The sequence below is a fragment of the Peromyscus leucopus genome, chromosome 15 (assembly GCF_004664715.2).
Source record: "Peromyscus leucopus breed LL Stock chromosome 15, UCI_PerLeu_2.1, whole genome shotgun sequence".
Taxonomy (NCBI): domain Eukaryota; kingdom Metazoa; phylum Chordata; class Mammalia; order Rodentia; family Cricetidae; genus Peromyscus; species Peromyscus leucopus.
In genome coordinates, this window is record NC_051076.1 from 50,838,028 (window position 1) to 50,852,043 (window position 14,016).

The following is a 14,016-nucleotide window of genomic DNA, read 5'->3' on the forward strand; positions in this document are numbered from 1 at the left end:
CACTAGAGCTTTTATAAGCTCCACAGATTATTTCAGACCCTTAGCTCTTTAATTTATTTCTAATGAAGGGTTAGTGGGTTATAAAGAGAATTGTGCTACTTAAAACGAAAGAGAAACACGAGGTTTTGTTGTGCCATTTAAATTTTAAGGCCTATGGGAAATTGTTTTGTAGTTGGTTCGTCAGATTTTGTGTTGCTGTCACGCAGTACTTGAGATAATCAATCCGAAAGGAGGGAAGGTTTAAATCGACTTGACAGTTCTTGAATTGGAGGAATTCAGAGTTGACAGGTCTGAATTCTTCAGGGTCAACTGGTCCTTTGTTTTTGGGCTTACGACAAGATGCGACATCATGGAGAGGGAGACAGTGGTAGAGCAGGCTGCTCATCTCAGGGCTGCTGAAAGCCAGAGAGAGTGTAGTGGAGCCCCACTGTGTCCTTAGTGCACTTCTCTCCAATGACCTAAGTTCTTTCACTAGACTGCTTCTCCTAAAGGTTCTACCACCCCCCTACAGTGTCCAGCTTGTAAGGTGAGGGGCTCCAGGGATATCCAAAGTCAAAGTACAGTACAGGGGAAGCAAATATGGTACAAAGTGGAGTGACAGTAATCATGGACATACCTGCTGCTTATGTCATAATATATTTTATATATATTCCAATTTTCTTAGATTTTATCAGTGAAGTATATTTTCCCTTCATTTCTCACATGGCTTGCTTTGGTGATACTATCATAGGAATGGTAATCAAGCACATGGAGACTTGTCTCATAGGCTTTGAGCTACTGTTTAAATTCGTCTATTGTCCCCTTTTCCTGTTGATGCTGTTTCATGTAAGCACTGGATACTGGCCTGCATGATGGATATCACACACACACACAAAAAAAATAGATTCAGTTTCAAAAACTAAAAATCATTCATTCTTTGAACAGGACATTCATGCATTTATTTATCATCTTGCAATAATAGTAAATAAAGTAGGCAACTCAACATAGTAGAGTAGCCCAAAGCATCCTGACAAAAAACTCCCATATTCTCTTGAATTTTCTTGCTGCACCTCCAGTAATCATGCTGACGTTTTATACAAATAGAAAGAGAAGCAAACACCATTGGATGAGTCTCTTATAAAGTCTCTTGGTATCTTCTGCTTGCACACTTTTGTCATAATGAAGGACTATATTGACAGCTTTGAGAAAATGGAGAACACATTGAGTTGTTTTTTGGGGGTTAGTCATAATTGATCCTTAAAGCTATAAATATTTACCTAGAAATATACAGACTTCCCATGAGATTGGAGGGGTTGGTTAAACTCTTTACTTTGTATCATTAATAAGTACAAATAAGAGTTTCAATTTTGCAATTTATTCTGTAATTTAGAAGCTTCTAGAAGCTTTCCACATCAAATACCAGTAACTTTGAAGGTAGTTATTTCTTCCAGCATCCTCTCTCTCTCTGTCTGTCTGTCTGTTTCTCTCTCTCTCTCTCTCTCTCTCTCTTTCTCTCTCTCTCCTAGATGAAAGGTTTTTCTTACTAGAGGAAAGGAGTGGTCTGAATGAAGACACTGGTTCTGTACATATGTCTGTTTTCTGAAACTTCACTTTCTATTTATGTAACTGGAAGCACAGATACTAGCTTCCCAATATGGTAGGGTTACAACTATGAGATATGCAGAAAGGTCTTAAGAAAATCAGAAACATCATAGAAATTATAGTAAATTTCTTACTTCTTAGAAGAGTATAGAACGTTTCTTAGAGATAGGAAGAATCTTTACCCTAACTTCCCCATAGTTGTTTTAATGTAAAAAAAACAAATATGGAAATAATTCTATCTTCTAGGCAACATAAAGTAGTAGTACCTTACATAGATTATTTATGCCTCAATCACATCTTGAAATAAAATAACCATTTTTAGTAGTTAAATTTGTTCTCTTCTCATTGCTGTGGCAAAATACCAGAGAAAAGCAACTCAAGAAAGCAGGGGTTTGTTTTGGCTCACACTTTGGTATAGATCATCACTGTGGTGAAGGCACGGTGGCAGGAGTTTGAGACAGCTGTTCACATCATATCCCCATCCAGGAAGCAGAGAGAGATGGTTGCTGATACCCAGCTGCCTTTCTCCTTTTTGTTCTGTTCAGAATCCTCCTTATGGAAGGGTCTGCCCACATTTAGGGTAACTATCCCTTCTTCAATTGGCCTAATTTGGGAACCCTCTGGTAGACATGCCCATGGTGATTCTAGACCATAGACAAGCATGGTGATTATAAATTCTACCAAGTTGACAATCAAGACTGAAAAAGCAGCTTCATCATTTATCCTTTTAGAGTTTTAAAGAGATGGTAGCAGTAATTATAATAGAAATATTCTGAGTTATTTTTTGTAAAAGTTTATAGATGCTGCTATTATTTTTACATTATACACCAAAAATTGAGTTACAAACATTTGAAAGATATTACAAAACATGCTTAAAGTGTTATATTTGACCCTGGCACCTAGGATGAGTGGTAAGAAAGTTACATATGATTACATATTAAAAAGACATTAATGGAAGTATGATATTTGTACTTCTATAAATTTATATAATAATGCTTTTTTCATTTAAATTTCTAGTCTGTATAGGTGACTAGGTACCTGGCTTAATTCAGTTCTCAAAGTCCTTATACACTAGAGGCAGAAGGACTACCGAACAGCATGTACAATGGGCAATAGGCTTTGAGACTTGGGGAAAGAACATATATGTTCTGCTCTCAAAATAATAGGCCAAAAGTCATATCAAAGCTAAAAGCTTGACCACAATAGTTCCTTATGGTTTCTGAGTACCTAGTAAATAGGTCACAGTAATCCATTCACCTTGTTTCTGTGTATTGAGTTAAATTAAAGCATATTACACAGTTCTTTGTGAATGTAAAACTCCTAAGGAGTTTTTGTTCCAATTATAGAAAAACTCTCTGAGGTGATAGGGTGATTCTTATATTAATGGGGTGAGTCTTATACTAATCTTTGTCAAATTGACTGACTAAAATTTTGTTTTTGTTAATTCAAGAAGTTAAAATCAATAACGCAAAATAGAACTCCTGTATAAATAAAATTGATTTCCAAAATAAAACATACAACTCAAGCTTAACACGCCTCCCAAATCTTGGTATAAAATAACTCAATCAAATCCTCTTTAAGACATATGATGTTCATAGCACTTTATGATTTGATTTGGAAACTCATTTCCATACTGAAAAGGATTCTCAAATTGTCACTCTCAACATCTGCCACACTGACTAGATGCAGAGAAGCTGTTTCAAATACTCTAGAACATGACAGCATTATCAACAGCAGGCACCAGTTAGTAGATCAAGTCAGGACAGGACTGATTTGTAACATTCTCAAGATACAATAAAGAACTTGTAGTAAGTTTTTGCTGGCCTTTTCACTGTAGCATACCACTCTCTCTCTGTTACATCAATTGAAGAAGGTCAAGTGTAGGCTATCCATATGTCGACAGTGATCTGTGTGTACAGGTACACGAGTGCAAGTTCAAGCTAAGCATTTCAGTTCCACAATCAGAGTTCCTCTTCGTGGGCTTGCATGCAGTGGCAGTAGTCTGTTATCTCCTTCACTCCCTATCCAAATGCAGCTTTCACAATACAGAATGATTTCCAACATGCAAGGACTCTTGTAGATACATTAGAAGTTGGAGCAAAATTTAAGATGGGCGAACCTTCTCCTCAGCTCTGCTGGTTTCCAGCACTTTCTCACCAAGCACCGGTCTCCACATAACAGAATGATTTGAGAGCCAGCTGAGTGGAAACAAGTCAGAACTTTGTGCTTTCATTTAGTTATATGAAAATGTGTGATCAGCAATGGCTGCCTCTGAAGGTTGTTAGGCTGAACACCCCCAGTGTGTTTCAATTACCTGATATAATTAACAATCTCAAAACATTGTTTGATCATCATTAAAGTTGTCACTTGGCTCATGTTGACTGATACCTGCTCCTTTTTATGTTACACTTAATTTTATGAGAATATAATCTTAAAAAAACACAAAAATGCTGGGCAATGGTGGCACACACCTTTGTTCCCAGCACTTTAGGAGGCAGAGGCAGGTGGATCTCTATGAGTTAGAGGTCAGCCTGGTCTACAAAGAAAGTTCTAGGACAGCCAGGGCTGTTATACAGAGAAAACCTATCCAAAAATAAATAAATAAATAAATAACCAAAAGAAAAAAATAAACACATACAAAAATAATAATGAGAAGAAAACAAGCACACACATAGATGTAAGTAATGCCAGGAGGATAGACTTTATCAAATACAATAGAATGGATGTGAAAATTCAATAAAAATATGGTTTCTTTCACTGAACCATTTCGCAATTAATAGAGGGGACAGAAACTAAAAGAATTTATTTGTATTGCAAGTAGCTTAATGATTAGGTTACTGCATATCTACATAAGGTCTGAGAACACTGAGCCAAGATATAGAGTTAGAGCAATGGACTAGAATTCCTAATTTGCAAGCCAAAACCAGCCAACATGAGCCACGTAGTGAGTGAACTCAAAGAGAAGTTAGGGGAACCCTGAGCTATCTATTCTGAGTAACTGGGAAGGCAGTTGTGTATAAATAAGACATTCAGGTTTAGTGAAGGAATAACTGATTCCATTCTGGGATATTGTGCTTAAGGTGTTCTTGGACTAAGAGAAAATATTAGCGAAGTGCCCTAATATTCAAGTATTGCCCTGATTTTTGTCTTTCATAGTTCTTAAAAATTGTAACTGTCTCTGTCTTATTACTCCAAAGGTCACAGCTAGCATGTTCATTTAATGTGAGTCTTGGCATATCAGTTCTTTAAAACAGTGTTCGCATTTGAGCAGGAGATTTAATGCCATAATGTAATGTTTAATGTCCTTATCATCAATGCACAAGCATGCATGGACGGACACACACACACACACACACACACACACACACACACACACACACCAAAAGTAGTACTGTGGCATGTACAAATGGGTCACATAAAAAAGTTGGAAGACATATTAGACTGAAAAAGAAAGTGCTTTTGCAGTGATGTGTGCCTTTGGCTGCCTTCTAATTGCAATACTGTACTAATTGCCTCCTCCACATAAACGCCACTAAGTTATGCTAAATCTGCTCTTCAGTGTTGCCAAGCATGAGGCGTCAGTCCTGCTAGACAGTTACTGTCACGTTAGGAATTATCTAAATGAAACATTATGGATGATTCGAGGCCTCACAGATCAAACCTGTGACCTCAGAATGTGAGAGCTATTGCTGCGTCAAGAAATGTGGTTCAGGCCCTCATTCTGAGTCCGCACATGACAGAGGCATGAAAGGGTAAACAGTTAGCCACCGTCCCATAAATCACAGTCCATCGATTCCCAGGCAGTGCTGTCTGTCACTAATGCTTTCTGTGTGGTTCTGAAAGGCCACACAGACCAATTGTAATAGAAAAATATAGATAAATCGGAGCACACATTAAGTCAGCAGCCGAAGGGAGAAACTGGTCTGGTGGTTGGTCTTCATTGTAGCCTAAACATATATAAACAATAACATTAACAATAAACATTCTATTGTGAGTGAGCTGGGTCACTATTCCTTTAGAAATTAACCTCTTCCCTCGGACTAACCCCACATCGACTTTTGAATCCATACCTGACCACATGCAAGTTCACATTATGTACCAAGCTCATCCTAATATCAAGACAGAATGATGTTTGCATAATTTGTTAAAAGTTCTTAATTGTTAATAATTGGTAGTGCTTTGCTAGAACCTTATCCAATGTGAAACTCTTAATCTTGGTTGAAGACATCCAAAAAGCAAACATTGAACTTAATTGACAAGCCTCTCAAGGTTAGTACAGGGAGAATGCCAGACCACATCCCATAAAGAAGATTGCTTCTGCAGTTTAGACTTATAGAGTTGAGAGGACAGGTTAGACCTGAAGCTTCCTTAGGATAGACCGTACCCAACATGTCTCCACTGCCCTCTCTAGTAGGTCATTTTCGCACAGATTCTGGGAGCTCAAACATGCCTCAATGTTTTAACATGTCTTTCTGGGCACTTGTTAGTGTATTGAAAGACACAAATTCTTTGTAAGTAAGCAATACTGCAATTGTTTGTCACTTACGACAACAGAAAACAGTGAAAAGTTCCCAACTTTCTTTCCAAGTTTTTCCTCATGACAAAGATTTATCAATACTATCAACTGCTAATGAGTAGTTTTGAGAATTATGCAATCAGTAGTAAAACATTTAAAAAATAACCTCAAAAGAAAAGATAAGGAACTCTTTAAAATAAATTTACTATAAAACAATGTGTTCACTTCAAAAAAGGCACCTTTTCAAGTTAATGAGGTAAGAGGATAAAAAAAATGAAATTCTTAGATTCCCTATGCCAATTCTACTGAACACCTTGAGTCTAAGTAAACCTGAAACCAAACCTCATAAACCAGTTCTACCATTTCACACTACACAGGTCTGCAGATGCCTTCAACTCTGGAGGAAAATTATTAGGTTCAATTATCCCCCTTGGCTACCCACAACAATTTTTCATACATATAAAACCTGCTTTGTGTTAAGGCATCCCTGCAGCCCCTGGCACCTCTAAATTGCATGGATGTCCAGTGCTGATTGTGCAAGGCTCTCCTACTTTCCCATCCTCATCCCTGTATCCTCATCTTTGATGTTGGTCTACAGCTAAATTGTGCTTCAGCATTTCCAAGACTGTGTGGAGAGTGTAGAAAACCCAATAAACACATAATAAAAGTCATGTCTTCAGTTTCTTTAAACATGCTTTTTAAAATGTAAGCTTGGGCAAGGACATTGTACAGTGAACTTTGAAGTCTCAATCAGTTCTAGTTACTGAGGATCTCTCTGACTGCAGACCATGTTCCTGGCTCACCAAAATAATCCATTGACATGAATTTGGTACTGGCTGAGAAGCTGGATAAAAGGTCTTTGAAAAAAAAGAGTATTGCCTAAAAATCATGTCCTTATAACCATTATTCCACACATGGAATGATGATGCACCCACACATGTAAGCATGTCTTTTTTCTTTTACAGTGATGCTCAGCAACACTGAACTACAGACATGGCACCAGAACCAGAGCTAAATTTTGGCCATGTTAGCAAAATTGACTGCCCTCCCATCTCTGTGGTAATTCTTTGAGAGAAATAACAGCTGCGGGGATGTCAAGTCAGATGTCATGACTTCTCCGTGTTATTATAAAATGTGGGCTTTGTTGGACTCTCAAACTTTGAAGCCTTGATCTAGCCTCAGAATCAGCTTATTTTTGCTATAACTAAGGTTGTGTTTTCACATATTACTTAAAATATATCCAGGTAAAGATAGAAAAACTTTGGCAGTGAGCTTCTGTTCTCCAAATAAAGCACTTTTCCTTGGCAGGTGCAGTCAAACCACAGACAGAAAAGCTTCTCAAAGATGAGGCGTCCTCTGGCTTGAGCCCAAGAGGGGCACTCAGATCCCTCCTTAGAAGTATGTTTGGAGCCATTTCTCATTGATCTGTAATTTACTAGTTTTGTCAGCTACAGAATACCAAAATCAACTTAATGAAAAACATCATTTTAGCAAATAGCCGTGATAGTTAAAGTGACACAGAGTTTGACGTTCCCCATATTGATTTCATTCAGTCTCACTTATAAGCTAATTTCTTTGCTCAGCAGATGGTTTTTAATGCAGAAACTCACAACTGGCCAAAGTGCAGAGAATAAGTGACTGTGGCATGGTCAACTACAAATAAGACATTTATACCACACCCCTCCTCTCTAAAGGCTCAGGGAGTATAAAGCTAATAAGAGGCCAAGTGGGAGGGGCAGAGTAAAAACAAACAAACAAACAAACAAACAAACAACAACAACAACAAAAAACCGGTATCTCCTAGAAATGGAAGAGCCGCTGCACATAGGAAATCATGGCAGCTGCAGGTGCCTGCACAAGACCTGCACAAGATCAAGCCAGTTGACATTTTAACGTGGAGAGAAGAGGGACCAATGAACATCAATCCCAAACGAGGAGCTATTCCCAGTAGAAAGCTTCTGGAGGAGGTAGAATAAAATGTTTCACGTCCCCTAGTAGGATGGCTGTGCTCCAGAGGATGGCCCCACACCAATGAGTATATGGAGAGCACAAACTGGACACCATAGGTGGTGGAAAAATAAGCAAAGAAGAAATAATGTTGGGATGGTTGGAGAACCGGGTGTGCATCTGGGAGGAATGAGAAAGAGGAGGGCGGGGTGAATGTTATCCAAGCTCATTGTATGCATCTATAAAAATCCCCAAAGAGTCAATAAGAATATATTTTAAAAAATTTAACATAGATTTTATGGCCTAAAGATATGGCTGATAAGACTTGCTGTTTTTGTAGAGGACCTAGGTTCAGTTCCCATCACCCCCATGGTGGCTTTCAACCATCTATAATTCTAATTCAGAGAATCCAATGCCCTCAGAGGGCACTGAGCACACACGTGGTATGTGTTTGTTCAGGTCAAGGCCAGGAAATGACCTCTGTGTGATTCTGCAGGTATAATCCACCTTGGTTATTATTATTATTATTATTATTATTATTATTATTGACAGGTTCTCCTTATAGGTCAGGAAGCCACCTTGTAGGTAGACTGGCTACCCAGCAAGTCCCAGGGATCCACCTGTTCTCTCTCCCCAGTGCTGGACAATCAGCACATGCTACCATGCCCAGCATTTTATTCTACATGTGTTCTGGAGCTCAAACGCAGGTCTGTGTGCTTGTAAACCATAACCAGATGTCAAACCCTATTGCTGAATAAATTACACACTTTACAGGATGTCTGTGACACCTAGCTGTCTAGCTTTCATAGTGCTGGAAGGTGCTGAGCAGACTGCTGGGACAGAAAGACATCAGTGCTCTATCCATTACTGTACCCTGCATGCTATAATATTGCCAGGTAAGAGATGTCTTTGCTATGTCCATTCACTTCCACTTTGGAATGGGAATATTTATTCTGCCACTGTATGTTTAGAAGCAAGTAATTTGCTTAAAATTTATATATTTTAAAAAAAGTTTTGGTCTACCAACACACTACCCTAAATACACCTGATTTTGTCTGATCTCAGAAGCTATTCAAGGGTCAGGCCTTATTAGTACTTGGATGGGAGACAGCCTGTGAATACTTTAAATTTTATAGGAGCTCACAGTTAAGCAATTGCTTCGACAAATGAAGACTTTAGAGTTTTAAATTGTTGGAACTGTTAAAGACTGAGGAGATTTGAAGTTGGATTGTATTTTGCATTATGATATGAACAAGAGACTTGGGGACAAAGGGTGGAAGATTTTGATTTGAAAATGATGTGTTTGTGTGTCACCTTGGCAAAAGGTAGGGTTGTGATAGCTAATCTAAATTATCTACATAACAGCTATGTAACATGAATCTTAAAAGGTCTTATTAATAAAAACAAACCTGGAGCCAGGTATTGGGGTGAATGCTGAAAGATCAGAGAAACAGAACCAGCCACAGCTAACCTTATCTTGCCAATACCTGATCTTGTTTTCTCAAACTGGAAGCCTCTGTGTCCTCATCTGAATGGATTTCTGAACTACTGCTCAAAAGCCTAAAAGCTTAACCAGACTCTAGTCCCTGGTCCTCACGCCTTGTAATACCTTTCTGTTTCCTGCCATCACTTCCTGGGATTAAAGGTGTGTGGCACCATGCCTGGCTATTTCCAGTGTGCTTTGAACTCACAGAGATCCGGATGGATCTCTGTCTCCAGAAGACTAGGATTAAAGGTGTGTGTGCCACCATTTTCTGGCCTCTATGTCTATCTAGCAGCCATTCTGTTCTCTGACCCCCAGATAAGTTTATTGGGGTACACAATATGTTGACCACAGAGCTGGAATTCTCTGGGAGATGTGCCTTTGGGCAAGCCTGTGGGGGGTGTTACCCGGATTGGGTTAATTGAGGTAGCAAAGGTGGCTCCCTGTGACTGGTGTCCTTTCCTAGACTAGGATCCTGGTTGTATAAAAAGGAGAAAGGTGGCAGAAAGCAGGTGTTCCTTGTTCCTTGCTTCTTGACTGTGGACATGATGTGATCAGGTGTTTCAGATTCTTGCTGCCTCAACTTTTCCGCCATGGTGGGCTGGATCCTTGAGCTATGAGCCAAAGTCAACTCTTTCTCCTTTATGTTGTTTTGGTCTGGGTGTTTTTTTTTTTTTTTTTTTTTTTTTTTTTTTTTTTTTTTTTTTTTTTTTTTTTTTTTTTTTAAATCACAACAACAGAAAAAGAAACTTAGACAACCAGCATTTATTTTATGCTTGTATTGAAATGAAGGGTTTCGCAAGAAGAAAGAAACCCTAGCTGTGTTAGTCCAGGTCCTCAAAAAGGCAGACTTGGAGATAGGACCCAGCTTGCAAAGGTTTTATTAGGGGAAATACCTGTGTGAGGAAACATGAGGTGGAGAGGGAGCCAGGAAAGGCTGGGAGAGTATTCAGACTGTCAATCAAGTCGGAGCTTCATAAAGGAGAGATGGAAGAGAGACTGGGCGGGACCTCCTAAACTACGTTATGGTTTGTAGAGAGCGTCAACAGACCTGTGAGGGACGCCTTAAGCTAAAGTCAGTCATTAAAGAGGTGACTGCTGCTGTGCAGTGGGCACCCCTTAGTCACCAAGATGCCCATGGTGATTGGCCAGAAACAGTGCAGGCAATTGCTGAATTAAAAGAGCTGCTAAGGGATACCTTCAACTAAATCCCAAGCAGCTGAAGGTTCAAAGGCGCGTCCTCACAGCTGTCCCATCAGCTCATAGTCAGAATTCGTGGGCCACTCAATCAGAGCATCTGATAAGTACTGACCTGTAAATGCCTTGCCTTATTATCGATAATCTGAATGGTTCAAATCCAGGTTTCTTGGGCTTAATCTTTTAATAGCTGTCATCAGGTGTCCATGCCATTTACTAATGACAGAAAGCATTTTTTCAGACGACTGAGTCATACTAGTTTTCTCTCTGTGTAACAAATTACCATAGTCTTCACTGCCTAAAGCAATGGCCTATTATTATCTCACAGACATGCAGGTCATAAGCCCAGGTTTCCTCAACTGGGTCCTCTGTTTAGGACGTAACAAGGCTGAAACCTTTTAGGGGGCAAATTGGCCCCTTAATTTGGAAGTTCTTGGAAAGAATTCACTTCCAGAATCTTTCAACATGTTAGTAAAACTTAGTTCCTTGGGGTTGTAGGACTAGGTCTTTGTGGCTGCCAACCATGAGTCACTGATGGAATTTACAATCTGCTGATGTAAGAGGTCCTTACACCTACAGCCTCACACGCCTTTCTTGTTTGTGTGTGTGTGTGTACTTTTTGTGTATGCACATGTGTGTCTATGCCCGTGTATGTGTGTACGAATGAAGAGGCCGGAGATGTACATTGGGTTCCTTCTCTATCACTCTCTACCTTAATTTTTAAGACAGGGTCCTCACTGATCCTTGATCTAACTGATTGGCTATACTGGGTTCCAGAAAGTTTGGAGCTCCTCCATTCTCTGCTACATCAGTTCTGGAATTACAGGTGTGTGCCACTATGGCTGAGTTTTGACTTGGATTCTGGGCATCTAAACCCAGGCCACTGCACTTGCATATCAGGTAGTCCAGCGGTGCAGCTATCTTCCTAGCCCCTACTTTTTTTTTTTTTCCAACTTTCAAATTTCTATGGCTTTCTTTTTGCCCACCAGAAGGAACTAGCTCATGTTATGAGGTTGGCCTGAGGATTAGCTATTTCTATCTGCCAGAGTGCTTTCTGGTACAATGTAACACTCACGATTGTAGCAGGCTTGCTTTGACTGTCAGCCCCCAAATCAGGACATGGAGGAGTACTGCCTTGCCCTCCTATTTCTCGATTTGAGTATAAAATTGGTCTCTCATCTCTGCTCAAATACTTCCCTCTTCCATAGACACTTGGGGATCTGTCTGATACTCAGAAGGAAATGGACATATGTGAGAGCCTGCTTGCTCCAAGTGATAGACACTTGGATGGAGAAGCCCTTCCTTGCAATGTCCCCAGAGACATCTCTGACCTCATTGATAACTCATGTTCTAGAAGCTGGCCAAGCATCAACAAACATGTCGAAATGCTTTGAAGCATGCACTACCATGCGACCCATGTAGAGAAATGTGCAAATTGTTCTTTTCCTCATGCACATAGACATCCATTCTCCCAATCCCAGCATGTAAGTGCTTCACCAGTTTTACTGGTCAGATGTGTAACTGCCTCTTTCACTTCTCACTTAAATGACTGAGGTCACAGTGTTAAGTTTTATAGATTCCTTCTTGTTTTGCTCTATATAAAGGGTCTGGCACTGAGTGGCGGAACTTAATGAATGGACACTTAAAGAACCTGCTGGCGGTGGGAGGACCGCTGCTGTAAACTTTCTACCCCATGGTCCCGTACTGTTTGAACTCTAGTCTAACTCACTGCTCTTTAAACTGTGTGGAATGATCTTTTTAAAGTTAATCTCGTTTAGAAAAACTCAACTCTTGTCTTGCATGTATGGATTCTGTAAGTGCTGTCAACTCCAAATATCTGTGAGGCTAGGAAAACAATAATGAACTGTTTTTAAAGTCTCTGTCTGAAGCTCTTTGTCTCCTAGTCTCTGAATCTCCTGTGTTCTTTAAATCCCTCAAATAAATATGGAATTTTGATTCACTCAGAAGTGTCTCGGATATGCCAGGCAATTCTAGAAACACTCATTACAACAATTCCTGTGGGTTGACAAGCATTATCCATCACTAGCATTAAGGACCCGAATAACTGTCAATTTTAAGAAAATCTGGTTTGGTTAGGTGTAAATGTGAACCTATTTTCTTTGTTAGTGCTTTTAATGTGGTGCCTGGGTGGAATCCCTGACAGGCACTTCTTTAAGAATTTCACAGTAAAGTAGAGTGATTTCTCTATAGAATCCATCTCTTAAGTAAGTCCAAGAAAGACAACCTGCAAACAGGTAAGCAGGTGCTGAACATGAGGCAGAAACCTTAGGATATAATGTTCCTTACTCTATGAATGGGAAAGTATCAGACAAAGCATTTGTCATCACTCACGTGGGACTAGAGAAGCAAATACCTGTCACGTTTTCTTGTTATAAAACAACCACTTTTAAAAACCACCAATCAATCTTTATACAGAAAAGTTACTCAACATGATAAAATAATATCTTCTGTGACTGGTGTTTTTCAGAGTGAATTCTAAGAAAATTAATTGTTAAGAATAAAAATGAGGCTGGCAGTAGTCCTGTGTGCCAGAACTTAATCAGTGGATACAAGAGGATCAAGATTTCAAGATCAACCTTGGCTACATAGCAAGTTCAAGGCCAGCCCAGGCTATGTGAAACCACATTTTATGTGTGTGTGTGTGTGTGTGTGAGAGAGAGAGAGAGAGAGAGAGAGAGAGAGAGAGAGAGACAGAGAGACAGACAGACAGACAGAGACAGACAGAGAGACAGAGAGACAGAGAGACAGAGACAAAGACAAAAAGAGAAACCAGGCTATAAGCCATTGAGATAGCTCATTGGGTAAATGTGTTTAAAGTACAAGTTTGACAACTAGAGTTAAATCCCAAAGACCTATATATAGTTGAAAGGAGAAAACTAACTCAACAAAGTTATTCTCTGACTTTCACAAGTATACCCTGACATGTATGCCACCTATATGTAACACAAAATGTACATACTTTGGTGGTTTGGATAACAATGACTCTCCATAGGCTCATATATTTGAATGTTTAGTTACTAGGGAGAAGAACTGCTTGAAAAGATTATAGAGATAGGAGGTATGACCTTATTGCAGGAGGTGTGGCCTTGTTGGAGGAAGTGCATCACTGGGGTTGGGTTTTGAGGATTCAAAACTCCATTCAACACCAATCCCTCTTTCTTCCTGCTGCCTGTGGATCAGGATGTTGCTATCTCCAACACCATGCCTGCTGCCATGCTTTTTGCCACAATGATAACAGACTAAACTTTTGAAAGTTTTGCATGAAATCTCC